We start from the raw sequence: 18,486 nt of genomic DNA on the forward strand, positions 1-18,486 counted from the left end.
TCTTACATTTGGATCTGTGATCCATTTTGATCCCACAATCTCACTCCTGGGTATTTCGAGAGAAATGAAAACTATGTCCACAGAAATATCTCAAGGCTAATGTCTGCAGCAGCTGTAGTCTTAACATTTCTTAAATGTTTATTTATTTTTGAGAGACAGAGCACCAGTGGGGGAGGGGCAGAGACACAGGGAGACACAGAATCTGAAGCAGGCTCCGGGCTCTGAGCTGTCAGCAAAGAGCCTGATCTGGGGCTGGAACCCACGCACTGTGAGATCATGATCTGAGCCGAAATCAAGAGTTAGAGGCTCAACCGACTGAGCCACCCAGGCGCCCCTACAGCAAGTGTATTCTTAATTACTGAAATCTGGAGACAACCCACATAGCCATCAACTATGAATGGATGAATGAATCACGGTGCAGCCTTACAAGAAGACAGCACTCAGCAATAAAGAAGAGCAAATGAACAACATAGGTAACAACAAACGCGTTATGTTAAATGAAAAAAAGCCAAACTCAAAACGCTACTTACCGTTTGGTATATTCAGATCATATTCCTGTTAAAGGCAAAACGGTTGGCATAAAAATTAGATCAATTGCAAAGGGACTGCGGTGGAGTAAGATTGATTATAAAGCAGCATGAGAACATTTTGGAGAGAGAGAAATATTCTAGATCTTGGTTGTAGAGGGGATGATATGACTACAACTATGTCAAAATTCCTAAAACTGTTCACTTGAAAAGGGTCAATTTTACAAGAAGTGCTTATTATCCCACAGGTTCTGGAGCTTAGGGATTTGGGAGCAGCTTAGTTGGGCGGTTCTGGCTCTGATCTCCTGGCTAAGATGTCAGCTGGCACTGCTGTCATGTGAAGGCTTGACCGGGGCTTGTGCAACTTCATGTTAAGCTGCTCCTGTATTCTTGACCTACAAAAACTGTGGGGTAATGGATGTTTCTTTTAAGCCACTATGTTTTGGGTTAACTCGTTACATAAAGATAGACAAGTAATACACCTGTCAATGACTGAGAAAGTGGGAAGGGCCCAAATCAAGAGAAAGAACTTAGGGCCAGTAGGGATTGGGTAGGAGAGGCAGCCTCTGAGCTCAGCTGGGTATCTCCAAGGCAGGGGGCAAGGGGTTCAACTCTTAAAGAAGAGTTTGTCGAATGTTTTAGGGAATAGAGAAGGAGAATTGGGTATAAGATAAGAAGAAGGTAATTGTCACTCTTGGGACTTTCCATGAGTCCAGGATTCCTGCAGGTACAGGGTCCTTTGAACTTGCTCATTTGCTCCATAATGGATGTCCATGGGAGAAGGTAGGATGTACCACTAAGAAAGTCATCTGGTGAACTCGCAGGGGAATGAGAGCTCAAAAGAAGAAAGAGCAATAAATACGAAGCCTGGGAGAGTGAATTCATCCTAAGGGAAGATAAAGGCAGGTGTCCTGAACCAGTCTCAGCACCAAGATGAAGGTTTGGAGGAGGGCAGCGGTTTGAGGTAGGACAGAGTGGCCATTACATGTACCTGCCTCAGCCCAGTCCCCTGACATCCTAGGAGCTCTAAAGAGGAAGAAGCTTGTGTAAGATGAAAGCGTTCAGCTCATGAAATTCGTAATGCCTGGGGCTAAGGGTCTCTCTGGGGGCCTCTGAGAGCAGAAACCAAGGGGAGCAGTGTTCACAGGTCATTACCCATTACATGGGGGAAATGACACGTGAACGATGAACCAAGTAGACTATTAAGTGGTGGGTGGGGCTGATCATCTTGCTGAAATGGGAAGTGGCACGTAGGAGCTTGGAAATATGTACAAATATAAAAAGGAAGACAAGGGGCGCCCAGTGGCTCAGTTGGTTAAGCGTCTGCCTCTTGTTTTTGGCTCAGGTCATGATCTCACAATTAGTGGGTTCAAGCCCCTCACTGGGATCTGCACTGAGGGCATGGAGCCTGCTTGGGATTCTCTCTCTCTCCCTTTCTCTGCACCTCCCTCGCTCACTGGCTCTTTCTCTCTCAAAATAAATAAATAAACATTTTAAAAAAAATTATAAAAAGGACAAGTGCTTGGGAAAAAACATAATTCTGGGATACTATAGTTATGTAAGTGTGGGCTATTTGACTAACAAAATAAGTGTCTAAATAGTAAAATGACCTTATTTGCATCCTTAGTTGGTGAGGTCTGGGGCCATTCCAGGTATAGAAGAATAGTGGTCTGGTTCTTCATTGCGAGCCACAGGAACCAATTCTGGATAGTTTAATTAGAAAAATATATTTCCTTAAAAAAGATATCATATATATATACACATATATATACACATATATATATAACTACAATGATTTGTTAATGATTAGCAAGATAAAGAGATGTAAATTGTGACATGAAAAGCAAAACATGGGAAGGATGAGAATAAAAATGTAGAGCTCTAGACTTCATTTGGACAAGTTGTTATTCACTTAAAATAGACTGTTATAAATATAAGTTGCTTTATGTAAGCCTCTGGCAACCACAAAGCAAAAATCTACAGCAGATACACCAAGGAGAAAGAGAAAGGAATCTAAGTGTACTACTACAGAAAAGCATCAAATCACAAAGGAAGAGAACATGAGAAGAAGAAAGGAACAAAGGAACAGAAAAGCCAGAAAACACTCAGCAAAATAGTAAGAAGCCCATACCTATCAACAAATACTTTCCTTTTCTTAAAGTAGGCTCCACACCCAGCATGGAGCCCAATGTGAGGTTTGAACTCATTACCCCAAGATCAAGACCCAACCTGAGATCAAGGGTCAGATGCTTAAGCAACTGAGCCATCTAGGTGCCCCTCAACAATTAAGTGTAAGTGGACAAAATTCCCCAATCAAAAGACATAGTGTGGCCGAATGGATAAAAATAAATAAAAATAAAGAAACAGGACCCAACTGTATGCTGCCTGTAAGAGATCCACTTCAGCTTTAAGGACACACATAGACTGAACGTGAAGAGATGGAAAAAGATGTTGCCTGCAAATAGAAGCTGAAAGAAAGCTGGAACAGCCATATCCATGTCAAACAAAATAGAATTCAAACCAAAGACTGTAATAGGACATGAAGAAGGGCGTGAAATAACAATAAAGGTGTTAATCCAACAAGAGGATATAACATTTGTAAATACTGATGCACCCAATATAGCGCCACCTAAATATATAAATTAAATACTAACTGACCTAAAGGGAGAAAGAGACAGCAAAACAATAATAACAGGAGATTTTAATACCATGCTTTCTTTATCCAGACAGAAAATCGATAAGGAAGCATCAGACTTAAATGACAAGTTCGACCAGATGGAATTACCAGGCATATACTGAACATTCCATTCAAAATCAGCAAGACACACATTCTTCTCAAGTGCCCATGGGATATCCTCCATTATAGATCTAACAGTAGGCCACAAAACAAGTCTTAATAAATGCTAGAAGGCTGAAATGATACCGAACTTTTTTCCGACCACAGTAGTATGAAACTAGAAATCCGTTATAAGAAGAAAACTGGAGAATTCACAAGTATGTGGTGATCAAGCAACATGCGATTAAACAACCAGTGGATCAAAGGGAAAATAAAAAGAGAAATTAAAAAATCTCAAAACAAAGTAAAATGGAAACGCAACACACCAAAATTTATTGGGATTCAGTAAAGGCAGTTCTTGGCGGGGCGGGGGGGGGGGGGGGGAATTCATAGCAATAAATGCCTAATTAAGAAACAAGAAAGATCTCAAAAAAACAACCTAACTTTATACCTGAAGGAACTATAAGAAGAATAAACTAAGGCCACAGTTAGTAGAAGGAAGGAAATACCACAGATGAGAGTAAAAATAAATGAAATAGAGTTTAAAAAGACAATAGAAAAGATCAGTAAAACTAAGAGCTGGCTTTTCAAAAAGATAAACAAAATAGACAAACTTTTGGCCAGATTGACCAAGAAGAGAGGAGACACAAATAAAATCACAAATGAAAAAGGAGATATTACAAACGATAAGACAGAAATACAAAGGATCATGCAACTACTATGAACAATTATATATCAACAAATTGGACAACCTAGAAAAAAACAGATAAATTCCTAAAAACATACAATGTCTCAAGACTGAATTATCAAGAAATACAAAGTCTGAGGCGCCTGGCTTGCCCAGCTGGTGGACTGTCTAACTTGGTCTCTGAGTTGTAGGTTTGAGCGCCACATTGGGTGTAGAGATTACTTTAAAAATAGATAAAATCTAAAAAAGTTACAAAATCTGAACAGACCAATTAGTCTGAGTTAGTAATTAGATTGAATTAGTAATTAGAATTAGTAATTAGTAGCCTCCCAACAAATGGGGCATCTGGGTGGCTCAGTTGTTAAATGTCCAACTCCTGTTTTCGGCTCAAGTCATGATCTCACAGATGGCAAGTTTGAGCCCCATGTCAGGTTCTATGCTGACCGCACAGCACACAGACTGCTTGGGATTTCTCTCTCCCTCTCTCTCTACCCTTCTCGGCTTGTTTTCTCTCTCTCTCTCAATAAATAAATAAACATTAAAGAAAAACTCACCTCCCAACATACAAAAGTTTAGGACCAGATGGATACATTCACTGGTGCATTCTACCATGCATTTAAAGAATTAATAGCAATCCTTTTCAAATGCTTCCAAAAAATAGAAGAGGAGGGAATACCCCCAAACTCATTCTATGAGGCCAGCTTTACACTGATACCCAAATCAGGCAAGGACACTATAGGAAAAGAAACTTACTGGCCAATATCCCTAATGAGCATAACTGCAAAAATCTCAGAAAAAGTATTAGCACGCTGAATTCAATGACACATTAAAAGGATCATATACCATGATCAAGAGAGATTTATTCCAAGGATACAGGGATGGTTCAGCATCCACCAGTCAATCAGTGTGATACACCACATTAACAAAATGAGGGATAACAATCATATGATCCTCTCAATAAATGCAGAAAAAGCATTTGACGAAATTCGATGTCTATTCATGATAAAACTCAATAAAGTGGGTACAGAGGGAACATATCTCAACAGAGTAAAGGCCATATATGATGAGCCAGAGCGAATATCATACTCACCAGTGAAAAGTGAAGGCTTTTTGTCTAAGATCAGGAATGAGACAAGGACACCACAAATGCCACTTTTATTCAACCGTGCTAGAAGTCTTAGCAGAACAATTAGGCAAGAAAAATAAAAGACATTGAAATCAGAATGAAAGAAGTAAACCTCTCTTTATTTACAGATAAAACGATATTACATACAGAAAACCCTAAAGACTCCATTAGAAAAACTGATTAAAGAATTCAGTAAAGTTGTCGGGTACAAAATCAATACACAAAACTCAGTTGCATCTCTATACATTAAAAATTAACTAACAAAAAGAGAAATTAATAAAACAGTACCATTTACTATTGCCTCAAAAAGAATAAAATACCTAGGAATAAATTTAACCAAGGAGGTGAAAGATCTGTACGTCAATGAAAGAAATTGAGGAAGACATCAGAAAATGAAAGGATATTCTATCTCGTAAATTGGAAGAATTGATATTCTTGAAAATGTCCATCTACTCAAAGCCAAAGCAATTTACAAAAACAATGCAAGCCCTATCAAAATAACATTTTTAAACAGAAATAGAACAATCTTAAAATTTGCATGAAACCACAAAAGACCCCAAAATAGCCAAACTCATGTGGAGAAAAAAGAACAAACCTGGAGACAGCACGCTTCCAGATTTCAATCTATATGACAAAGCTATCGTAATCAAAACAGTATGGTACTAGCATAAAAACAGATATGTAGATCTGTGGAATGGAGGAGAGCCCACTAATAAACTCACACATATGTGGTCAATTATATGTGACAAAAGAGTCACAAATCCACAAGGGGGAAGGGACAGTCTTTTCAATAAATGGTACTGGGAAAACTGGATAGCCACATGCAAAAGAGTGAAACTGGACCTCAATCTTACAGACACACACCAATCAACTCACACTGGGTTCATGACTTATAGGTAAGGCTTGAAATCACAAAACTCCTAAAAGCAAACTTAGGTGGTAGGCTTCTTGACACTGGTTTTGGCATTGAGTTTTTGGATTTGATACCAAAAGCCAAGGCAACAAAAGCACAAATAAGCAAGTGAGACTCCATCAAACAAAGAAGCTTCAGGGCAGCAAAGGAAACCTATGGAATGAGAACAAAAATTTGCAAATCATATGGGCGATAAGGAATTAATATCTAAAATATATACAAACTCCAATAAATGATGATGATAGATGAAAGGTGTAATATAAATGTGTGTGTGTATATGTGCGTATACATACATATTTCCCCAGTTCTGTTCACTGAAAGACTGGGAGCAATACCCAGTATCAGTTGACGCATTCGGCACAAGGAAAGAGGAAGGCGATCCTGGGACATTTTGTAATTCCGGAAAGCCAGACCATGCCCCAAGAATGATGGGGACATTAAAAGGACACAGAACTAATAATTGCAACTTATTAAATAAAACAGGAAACCATGGGAACATAGATACACAGTATGTATATTTAAATGTACGCATTTATTTTATATGATATGCATCCTGTGTGTGTGTGTGTGTGTGTGTGTGTGTGTGTGTGTGTGTGTGATACAGAACAGGATACCTAGATAGTTTCCAAATACCACCCCATGAAGTATATGTCAGACCTGGTATTTTCCACCTAATCAAGGGACCAAAGTCAATATCAACAGTAATGAGACAAACAGAAATTATAGGATACAATCACTTCCAAAAGTGATAACCTTAATCTAATCTTGAGGAAACACCAGTTAGATCGGGCTGGAGGATAATCTACAGAAGAACTGGACTGTTAATTACAAAAGTGTCAAGGTCATAAAAGCCTCTAAAAGCCTGAGAACTCTTTCAGATAGACAGACACTCAAGAATCACGAGAGCTAACTACTCCATGTGACTGTGACCTGGATACTTTCGCTGAACAATTCACTCCTGGGTCAACTGAATACACTGGAATGACTCTGGAAATTAGGTGGTAGTGACGTATCAAGGCGATTTCCTGACCTTGACTATCGTACTGTGGTTATGCAGGAGGATGTTCTTGTGTGTAGAAAATATCTGGGTGTTACAGGGAGATAACAGGACATCAGATTATCAACTGCTCACAAATGGTTTCGAGAAAAACCATTCTTTGTATAGTATCTCCAATTTTTTAAGTAAGTCATGATTATTCCAAAGTAAAAAAAAATAAGTCATGATTATTCCAAAGTAAAAAATGTAAAAAAAGATATTTAAAACATAAAAAACTACTTCTCCCCCACCACGAAAAAGCCACAGAAATAACGCAAATGCCCACCAAAAGGTGAATGGATAGGGGTGCCAGGGTGACTCCATTGGTTAAGCATCCGACTTTGTCTCAGGTCATGATCTCATGGTTCGTGGGTTTGAGCCCCCCATCAGGCTATGTGCTGACAGCTCAGAGCCTGGAGCCTGTCTGCAGATTCTGTGTCTCCCTCTCTCTCTGACCCTCCCCTGCTCGTGCTGTCTCTCGCTCTCTCTCTCTCTCAAAAATAAATAAAAAAAACATTTTTAAAAAGGTGAATGGATAAACAAACCGGGGTCTAGCTTGTACTCTTGTCGCTCAGCTATTTGGGTGGCTCTCAAAAGCATTTTGCGAAGACGCAAAGCACTACATGCTGTAGAATTCCATTTATGTGACATTCTAGAAAAGAGAGTTCAAAAGGTGGAAAACAGAGCAGTGGCTGCCAAAAGGTCTAGGCGTGTGAAGGTAGAAACTATAATCGCTGGAGGGGGTCCTCTGGGGTGCTGAAAATTGTTCTGTAACCTGATTGTGGGGTGATTAAACAAATCCATAGATGGATCAGAATTCCTAGAACTACATACTCAAACAAAATAAAAATCCAACTAGATGGTGGTTATATAGCGCTATAAATTCACTAAAACCCATTGCTCTGCTCAACCGCAACGTGTGAATGTTACGGTAAGTAAATTGTACCAAGAGGCATGGAGGGTGAGAGGATAAAGGGTTTATGCATGTTTGCACAAAAATGAACACATATGCAAAGTATGCATTTTTTTTTTTCATTTGAACCAGTTACTAACAACGAAAGGGTACTGGGTATCTCACGGTATCTCTGGGACCAGGTCTGGGACCTCCAGCCAGGAGCAATGCCCAAAATCCCAGTCTAGAACTTCTGTAGAAAGAAGTCTTCTGAAGCTGGGACCACATCTGAACTTGAACCACAGACTGCTCCTTCTGGATTCCAACGCTGCCAATGCCTCTCTGCTGCCGAGGAGGTGGGCTCCTGCATCCTCTCCCGCTGTCTTGTAGAGTTCTTCTGGTCCTTTCTTTGTGTTACTAGTTCTGTTTTCAAAGTCCAGAATTGGTGTCTCTGTCTGGCAGGACTGTCCCATGGTTGTGCCCTGGGAAAGTAGGTATCTTGCATTTTCATTTTCTAGCATGGAAAGCAGACTCTGCCTCCCCCCAATAGTCCAAAAGTGGGAGAATTTCCCAATATTGGAAGGGGGTACACGTGTGCCGAGCAGCCAAGGAGAAGGATAATGCCCACACAACCACAAGCACTGTCTCTTTAAAGTATTGTTGAGGCTCCTTGGAGGCTCAGTTGGTTAGTGTTGGACTTCAACTTAGGTCATGATCTCATGGTCTGTGGGTTTGAACCCAGCATCGGGCTCTGTGTTGACGACTTGAAGCCTGGAGTCTGCTTCCAATTCTGTGTCTGCCTCTCTCTCTGCCCCTCCCCGGCTTGTGCTCTCTCTCTCTCAAAAATAAATAAACATTAAAACATTTTTTTAAGTATTATCTTAAAGTGGCCTCTTTTGATCTAGAAATGCTTCATGATGATGAAGCCCCTACACATTTTCCAAACCACTAAGATGGTTGACATAGTTCACATCCACTTGCCTGTCTATCTCCTCTCCCACATACTCCAACACAGTTTCTAGACAGACCCTTACGTGCCCCAAACCTGTATGCATTTTCTGCTAACATGTTTAGTAACACAAGCTTTGCTTTCTATTTTCTAGGTCAAAGAACGCCACAAGCAATGAGGACACCCCAAGCTTTGTGACATATAAGAACTGCTTTGAATCACATCAAATTCGTTATGCTACAACCACAGGAAAATAACTAGAGGGCAGGTTCGCGAGTGTTCACCTACTTTGGCAAAAACCTTTTGGTGGATAGGGGATATCCTTTGTTGCTTAATTTCACAGAATGCCAAAATGGCACCTAAGTGGTTGGTTTCCACTATGGTGATTGGCTATCTCGCTTCCCTTATGTTACCTGTACATTATTGGAGGGATTTTTATGGAACTTTACAGGTCCTAAGTGCTTTCAAATCATTAATAACTTATCTGTCACTGAATCTTCAGGTCAATGTTAACATCTTCTGTTTTCAGTGCGGCCACCTGGATATAGAGGGTGAGTGGCTGGCCCAAGGTCACGGGAGGCACTGTCAAAGCTGGGATTGTGTAATGTAATATAAAAAGAAAATTCCAACAGGGTAGCATGCATTGGAAGAAGGCTGCTCTTGATCAAGGCCACTTTAAAAGTCAAAGGAAAGAGAAGGATTGATTAAGTGCTGAGCTCGTTTGTTTCGAAGCCAGGCTTAGGCGAGCACTGGCCAGGGAAGGGTCAACAACCTTGCCACAATGAGACTTCTAAATCGATCCAGCTCATCGCTTTAACCACAGACACTAAAACTGTCACTTGAGATATTTCTCCCTGTGTTTCATATATTCACACTCATGTTCTAAACATGACCTTGTGAGGGATTAATGGAAGAGGTGATTTAGACCCAAGGTCACGAAAATGGATATTAAAAAGAAAGAATTTTAGCTTAATGTAGTAGCCATCTCTTAAAAGCAATTGGTAGCTAATGTTCCTTTATTCTTTGCTTAATAGTAGAGTCAGTTTAAAATACAGGTGGCAAAAATACCACACCTTTTTTATAGGACACTTCGAGCAAGGAAATGTTAAAAACACTAGAAGGAACCCTAGCCACAATGGTGGCCATTTCTGGGCTTTAACATGACAATAGTGCTCGTCTTCCAATGTCCCTTCTTAGTCTCCTTAGAAAGGCCGGAAAAAAAGCTCTGGAAGGGAATTCAAAGTCAGTTTCCATTGCCTTCCAGAGGACCCTATAATTAAGCAATAGTGATTTAATGAGAGAGTCTAAGAAAATGCATTATTCTGGAATCTGAGTAGAGAAACTCCTGCCTAGATCAACCCCTTTGTTCACTCTTGCATTCTATTCGTGGCACCAACTAGCCATCTAAGCTCTGGGGCAGCATAAAGCAATGTCCTAGAGAAGGCAAGCGTATCTGACCCAGAGCAGATAGGAATGGAGTCTGCTGAGTGTGAAACAAAACCCATGAGCTAAAGCACAAAGAGGGGCATTTGCCCCTCCCCCTCTTTTTAATGTTTATTTATTTTTGAGACAGAGAGACAGAGCATGAGCAGGGGAGGGACGGAGAGAGAGGGAGACCCAGAACTTGAGGCTCTGAGCTGTTAGCACAGAGCCTGACGCAGGGCTCAAACTCACAAACTAGGAGATCATGACCCGATCTGACGTTGGACACTTAACTGACTGAGCCTCCCAGGCGCCCCAGGGTGTTCCAGATTTAAAGATGCACGTAAACAAAGATGACAAAACAGAAGCCACGGAAAGCAGCGTAAGTTGGAGATGCTCTCTTTTGGGGACTCTTTTTAGCATCCAACGAAGGTGATGGTGGAGCATTTAATTAGGCCACTAACTCCTTCCCCTCTGACAACAAATTACACTGGAGGTGAAGAGGGGGATGGGAAATGTATTTCTCTTTCAGTAAGTAAAACAAAACAGAATGGTTCCTTTTTTTACGTAATGGCTTTGACCCATGAAAGCGGCTTCACAAGGCATCTGAGTCCTGACATCATTCTCTGTCAATTCAACTTTGGTAACAATTAAGGTTGTGAAACATTGGAAAGAGAAACTTCTGATGATACAAAATTCAAACCATGTACAAAGTAAAAACAAGTGTCCATTAAGGCCCATTTCTTTTCCAGGCTGTACCACCTTCATTCCAAAGTAATAACTGTTAGATTTAATAGATGGAGGCAGAGACGAAAGGAAAGAGGGAAGCCAGGTTATGGAGCCAAGAAGGCCTTTATTTGGGGTCTGCAGTCCCCGGGCGAAGTTCCGTGACTCGAGTACCGGGCTGAGGCAGGGAAGTCACGCCCACTTGTGAGAAAGGCGGGGTTTTAAGGGTGAGGGGGTTTCAGGTTTGGTCTTGGGGGGCTGATTACCAAGTAAGGGCATTTTAGGGTCACGGCGGGACAGGATAGGTTGCCTGTCTCGTTGGGGTGGGGAAAACTGGAACTTCATGATTGGCTGTTTCCAAATGGGGCAGGACATCCCAGGTCTACAGGGGAGGGGCGGGGTCGTCTGTGCACGTGTTCTCCTCCAGCCCCCAGAGAAATGGCCACTAGGTCGCCATCCCAAGGTGACTCCCAAGGTGACTCTTACAATAATGATGTCCTCTGCCATAAGATCACTCAGATATAAGGTGCCACAGAAATGGGGCTTACAGCACAATTGTTTCTATCGGTCTGGTTTTTTTTTTTTCCTGAGGGTATTTTAAGGACTGGGGAATGTAAGTTGTTTTCAGAAAAAAAATTTCTCTTAATCATTTTGAGAATACATATAAAACTATCCGTTGACTGTAACTTAGCCTATGACAATTTGTTTTGGTTGAAACTGGTTAATCTTCAATCCAATGTCAGCTTGCGAGCCCTTAGTTATTCACGTCAGCCCAGTGCCCCTGGACCTGAGCGCTCAGTTCCATCCCAGCCAGCGCGCTTTCCACAGCCCTTACGGTTTCATCTCCGTCTGTATCTGTTCCAGGGAGAACTCCCCTAGTAATGGCCGTCCATACCACCTCTGGGGAGGGGGGTCGGGGGACAAGCTGGATACTCACCCCCTGGGAAAGTGCTGAGGCAGGGGTGACCGGAGGACACAGACCTCTCATCCCAACTTGGAGACTATGCTTCCAGATGACTGGCAGTTGCCAGAAATAAGTTAGAGACACGGAGATGATCCAAAGAGTAAAGAACACAAACAGAAACAAAAAAACAAAAAGCAAAGTTGTTAGCTTATTCAGCTTTGCGAAAGAAAGCCTGAGAATAGATCCAATTAGAGATTTTTCAATATCAACTTTAATCAAGAAATATTTACTGAGAGCCCACCATACCCTGGGGGAGTGTTACCCACGAGAAATAATCTCCCGGGGAACAATGCCTAGCTGTTGTGTCTCTGCCCAGAATGGAACAAAGCAAATGGATCTGCATGGCAGAAGAGTTTCAAATTAGCTGTAATGGTGAATTTTCAACATCACATAATGAGGGCTGTTAAATACCAGGACGGCTTGCCAAGGGGGGGGGGGGTGGCCGCAGGGGACAAGCAGGATACTCACACCAGGAGCCCTGGGGCTGGCTTGCACGAATCGGTTCTGGGTGGTTTCCGCCCGTAGCTTACAGCCATTGATTGTTCCGGTAAAGCTGGGGTTGGGAAAGGGTATGCTGTTTGTCCATTATTTTTATAAACACTGCTGAGAAATCTCTCAGGAGTGTTAAACACAGGTTACTCGTGGAGGAAAGAGAAGGGTGAGTCTGAACTCTGAATGAAGGATGTCACAATGAAAAACACTGAGAAGCTTAAATAAACATTTTCAAGTGTTATGAAAGAAGTAATCAAACATTAAAGGAAAATAGCAACCTGAGGACAATACTGACACTGTCACATATGACAAAACATTTGCTACCTAATTACTCATTGAAATTGGTTAAGAAAACATGAAAGCTCCAATGGATAACTAGATTAAAAGAAATTCATAAAATGAGATTTATATCTGGCCGAGAAATAAACAAGAAAAAAAAGACCTGATTACTTATAACACAAAATTAAATTCAAACCACTTCCTATAAATTTCTTTCTAAAAAAAATCAAGATTTTTTTCCATAATACCTTTTATTGCTGATGAACGTACTGAAAAAGGGGCCTATTTAAACATCCATGATTCTCTCTACCTGTGAACCTCCTTAAAAACATTCCATTTTCTTAGAAGAAAAGCTCTTAGTTTCTCAACATTGAATATGATGTTAGTTGTGGGGTATTCATAGATGGCCTTTATTATGTTGAGGTATGGTCCTTCTAAATCTACTCTGTTGAGAGTTTTTATCATGAATGGATGTTGTATTTTTTTCAAATGCTTTTTCTGCCTCTAATGTGTTGAAATGATCATATTTTTTTTTTTTACCCCTTCTCTTTCTTACTAACGTGATGGATCAGGTTGATTGATTTGCAAATATCGAACTACCTTTGCATCCCTGGAATAAATCCCACTCGATTGTGGCAAACAAGTTTTTAATGTGTTGATGAATGCGGCTTGCTAATATATTTCCAGGATCTTTACATTTATGTTAGAGATGTTGTCCTGTAGTTTTCTTCTCTTGTGGCATCTTTATCTGGTTTTGATTTTATTTATTAAATCCTCCCCCCTCCTTTTTTTTGATGAGTCTAGCTAAAGGTTGGTTTATCAACTTTGTTTATCTTTTTTTCAAGCTTCTGGTTTCATTGATCTATTGAAGATTTTTTTCAGTCTCTATTTCATTTTTTCTGCTCTAATCTTTATTAGGGATTAAGGACGCCCACTCTTACCACTTTTACTGAACACAGTGCTGGAAGTCCTAGCCACAGCAATCAGACAAGTGCAAGAAATAAAAAATAAATCAGTAAGGAAGAAGTCAAACTTTCACTATTCGCTGACAACGTGACACTATATATAAAAAATACTCTAAAGACGGCACCAAAAAAACTATTAGAACTGATAAACGAATTTGGTAAAGTTATAGGACAGAAAATTAATATATAGACATCTGTTGTATTTCTGTACACTACTAACGAGGTAGCTGAAAGCAAAATTAAAAAAACAATCCCTACAACCCCACATGCAGAAACATACAAACAAACCTAAGAATAAACTTAATCAAGGAGGTGAAAGACCTGTACTCCAAAAACTATAAAACATTGGTGAAAGAAATTGAAGACACAAACAGATGGAAAGGGATTCCATGTTCATGAACTGGAAGAAACAGTATTGTTAAAATGTCCCTACTACCCAAAGCAATCTACAGGTTTAATGCAATCCCTATCGAAATACCAACAGCATTTTTCACAGAAATAGAACAAATAAACCTAAAATTTGTATAGAACCAAAAAAGACCTCAAATAGCCAAAGCAATCTTGAAAAAGAACAAAGCTAAAGGTATCACAAGCCCAGATTTCAAGATATATTTCAAAGCCATAGTAATTAAACCAGTATGGTACAGGAATAAAAAAGAGACATAGATCAATAGGACAAAATAGAGGATTCAGAAATAAATCCATGATTAGACAGTCAATTAATCTTTGACAAAGGAAAAAAAGACTATACAATGGAAAAAGGAGAGTCTCTTTTAACAAATAGTGTTGGGAAAATTGGACAGATACACCCAAAAGAATAAAACTGGACCACTTTTTAACACTGAACACAAAAATAAGCTCAAAATGGATTATCAAAGACTTAATTATGAGTTCTGAAACCATAAAACTCCTCAAAGAAAACATTACCAGTAATTTCTTTGACATCAGCCTAGAAACATTTTTCAAGATATATCTCCTCAGACAAGGGAAACAAAGGCAAAATTTAACTTTTTGGACTATACCAAAGTAAAAAGCTTTTGTGCAGTAGAGGAAACAATCAACAAAACAAAAAGGCAACCTACTGAATGGGAGATGTTTGTAAACAATATACCTAATAAGGGGTTAGTATCCAAGATATGTAAAGAACTTATACAACCCAACACCAAAAAACCCCAAATAATCCAATTAAAAATTGGGGAGAGGACATGAATGGACATTTTTCCAAAGAAGACACACAGATGGCCAAGAGACACATCAAAAGATGCTCAACATCACTAATCATCAGGGAAATGCAAATGAAAACCACAAAGAAATATCACTTTGCACCCATCAGAATGGTAATACAAAAAGACAAGAAATAACAAGAGTTGGCAAAGATGTGGAGAAAAAGGAACCCTTGTGCACTGTTGGTAGGAATGCAAATTGATGTGCTCTGTGGAAAACATTACGGAGGTTCCTCAAAAAATTAAAAATAGAACTATTACATGACTCAGTAATTTCACTATGAGGTATTTACCCAAGGGAAAGGGAAAGGAAAAGGAAAACACTAATTCAAAAAGATATATGCACCCCTATGGTTATTGTAGCATTGTTTACAATAGCCAAGATACGGAAGAAACCCAAGTGTCCATCAATAGATGAATAGATAAAGAAGATGTGGGGGTTATATATACATAATATATATATATATATAATATACACAACACACACACATATCTATAATGGAATATTACTTAGCTACGGAAAGAATGAAATCTTACCATTTACAATAACATGGATAGAACTAGAGAGTATTATGCTAAGTGAAATAAGTCAGTCAGAGAGATTTCACTCATATGTGGAATTTAAGAAACAAAACAAATGAACAAAAGAAAAAAATGAGAGAGAGAGGGAAAGAAACTAAAAAACAGACACTTAACTATAGAAAACAAACTAGTGGTTACCAGAGGGGAGGTGGATGGGGGGATAGGTGAAGTAGATTGGGGGGGGTTAAGAGCACACTTATCACTGAGTACTGAGTCAATGTATAGAATTGCTGAATCGGTATATTGTACACCTGAAACTAATATAAAATTTTATGTTAATTATACTTCAATAATAAAAAACAAAGGCAATAAAAGACAACAACATTCCATTTTCACTTTTGGAAATCTATCCTCACATATACCTAAATCCAAAAATAATTTTTCTCAAAGACACTCATTGTGCTATTCATAATCACAAGTAAAGAAAGCCCAACATTATCCACAACATAAGAAACTGGAAATAACCCCAAGGTTCAATGATAGGTAAAAAATTGTTGAGAGAGCAACTCAAAATATTGGACCGTTACAACGATGTTAGAGTTACAACATGGAAAAGGGCATGTTCAATGGTAAGTGATAAAAGTAGAAGATGCCTCGTTCTGCCACTTACTAACTCTGTGGTAAGTAAGAAACTCCATTGCTCACCTTTAAAATGGGAAGTCATAATAGTATCTTCCCCACTTCAGGCTGTTGGATCATTAAGCGAAATTATGTACATATGGTGCAATGTGTTTGTCAAACAGCAATTGCTATTTTTTAAAGCCAGATGCAACCTTGCATTTAAAAAGTCACCACAAGGGCGCCTGGGTGGCTCAGTTGTTTAAGCATCCAACTTCGGCTCCGGTCATGATCTCACAGCTCATGAGTTCAAGCCCTGCATCAGGCTCTGTGCTGATGGCTCAGAGCCTAGAGCCTCCTTCCAATTCTGTCTCTCTCTCTCGCTCACTCGCTTTCTCTCTCTCTGCCCTTCTCCCACTCACAATCTCTCTCTCAAAAATAAATAAAAACATAAAAACATAAAAACATAAAAAGTCAGCGCAAGGGCGTCAGGTGGCTAAGTCGGTTAAGTGTTTGACTTTGGCTCCGGTCATGATCTCACAGGTTGTGAGTTCGAGCTCTGCACAGGGCTCACAGCACAGAGCCTGCTTCAGATCCTCTGTCTCCCTCTCTCTGCTCTTCCCCTGATCATGCTCTTTCTCTCTCAAAAAAAACCATTAAAAAAATTACAAAATAAAGTCACCACAACACTTCAATCCATAAACTAAGCTTAAAGAAAACGCTGGAAAGAAATAGATCAAGGGCAGGGGCTGTGTCCGTGATACTCAACTATGGGTTCAAATAGGGTTCCATTATTATTTTCTCTATTTTTAGTTTTATGGTTTTTTGCATTTTCTGAGGTTTGTTTTGTTTTGTTTTGATTTTTTTCCCTTGGATTTCCCCACTGCCTTTACAATGCATGATAAGATCAAGGTCTTTTTCCTTTTTCATAGATTTCAGTTTAGTTTACAATACTTTCCAAAAACAGGAGAAATAAATTAAGTCACTAACGTTGAGATGGAAATGACAAACATTGATTGGCACTCTACCCGGTGACTTTCCTGTACCCACAAATGATGCCCGGTCACGGAGAAGGGAGGGGTGGCCAGTCCCCCACCCCAGCCCCTCACCCCTCACCCACTCATTGAGGCAAGGCTGTAGGTGAGCCTAAAAGGGGTTTTTCCAGCATTTACGAAGCTTCCCGTACAACCCCTCTTATGCTCTAGGCCTTCTTTTCTCCAGCAAGCAGCAAACTGCAGAGACAGATCTCCTGGAGAAAAGCTGAGTTTTTATATAACCGAAAGCCTGATTCATCTTGCTTGCCTTAATGAATGCCTGAATGGAGTTTTATTTTTAAAGGCTCAAAAAAAAAAAAAAAAAATCCAAACCCAAAAAACCCTTAATCTCTATCCTGGAGTCAGCAGTTACTGATTAAAAATAAAAAGTTTTTTTTATTCATTATCTTAAGAATTAATAAAAATAAAGGGAGTAAAACCTACCAGTAATTTCTTTTTTCCTTAGGGACATCCAGGTGTGAGGGTTGGGGGGATATCGGTCTATGTTCGTTCTGTTTGCACATACACCAACACGTGTGAGACTCAGGGTCTGCGGGGAGGGAAGGAAATGGGGCCTGGTGGTGGCAGAAAGGAGAGCGATTACCCCTGAATTCTAATGTTCTGGTATTCATTTCAAGGACAACTGTGAATAGGGCTTGGATAAATATCCTCAAATAACCTCCCGCGAATTTATACACATCTCATCACCAGAAAACACTCCAAGCCTTCCCCACCCCTTCGCTTCCTTCCTCCCCTGCTCTCTGAAAAATTGTTTGATTAACAGCCATGTCATCCTATCCCCACCTTCTGCCCCCTGCTCCTTTCCCCCCACCCCCCCTCCACCCCCAGTCTGCAAAGAAAGAGTCTCTTCATGAGAAGTGCAGCTGTGTGTGGCTCACATCCCTCCCCTCACAGCTTGGAAGGTGGAAACCCACCCACCCCACCCCTGCCTGAAAGAGCCAGCCAAGCACCCCCTGCCCTGCACCCCAGCTCCTCAGGGCTGCTTTGTGAGGCTGGTGCTGAACGCGGGCTTGACCAAGGAAAGTCTCAAGGGGTATATGCAGGCTGGCTGGCCCTCGTGGTCCTGAACATAATATAAATGCTGTCTTCTTCTCGGCCAGCATTTCCTTAGGTTGCTTATTACATATAAAAGAAAACAAAGAAGAAGACAGAACGTTTGAGTCGCTAATGTGGCCACCAGATCATGCTAAGGTTTCAAAAATAAATGCACGTGCCCCACCCCGGGCACAGAATGTCAGGCAAGAGCCTGGGGCTTTCTTCTCTGGAGAAGCTGAAAGGAAAAGGCTTTGCTTTAGAACCATTTTTTCTCAGCC

General features: G+C 40.2%; 1 long non-coding RNA gene across 1 annotated transcript; it reads right to left on the reverse strand.

The window, feature by feature from the left end:
• Window positions 1-7,870: 7,870 nt before the first annotated feature.
• LOC115296751 lies at window positions 7,871-17,683 on the reverse strand. Its single transcript, XR_003911034.1, has 4 exons — window positions 17,597-17,683; window positions 12,488-12,572; window positions 11,993-12,072; window positions 7,871-8,440 (listed from the first exon to the last, which is right to left on the reverse strand). It is a non-coding gene; the product is annotated as an uncharacterized LOC115296751 (long non-coding RNA).
• Between the last annotated feature and the right edge of the window lie 803 nt (window positions 17,684-18,486).

Source organism: Suricata suricatta, chromosome 7, assembly GCF_006229205.1.
Source record: "Suricata suricatta isolate VVHF042 chromosome 7, meerkat_22Aug2017_6uvM2_HiC, whole genome shotgun sequence".
NCBI lineage: Eukaryota > Metazoa > Chordata > Mammalia > Carnivora > Herpestidae > Suricata > Suricata suricatta.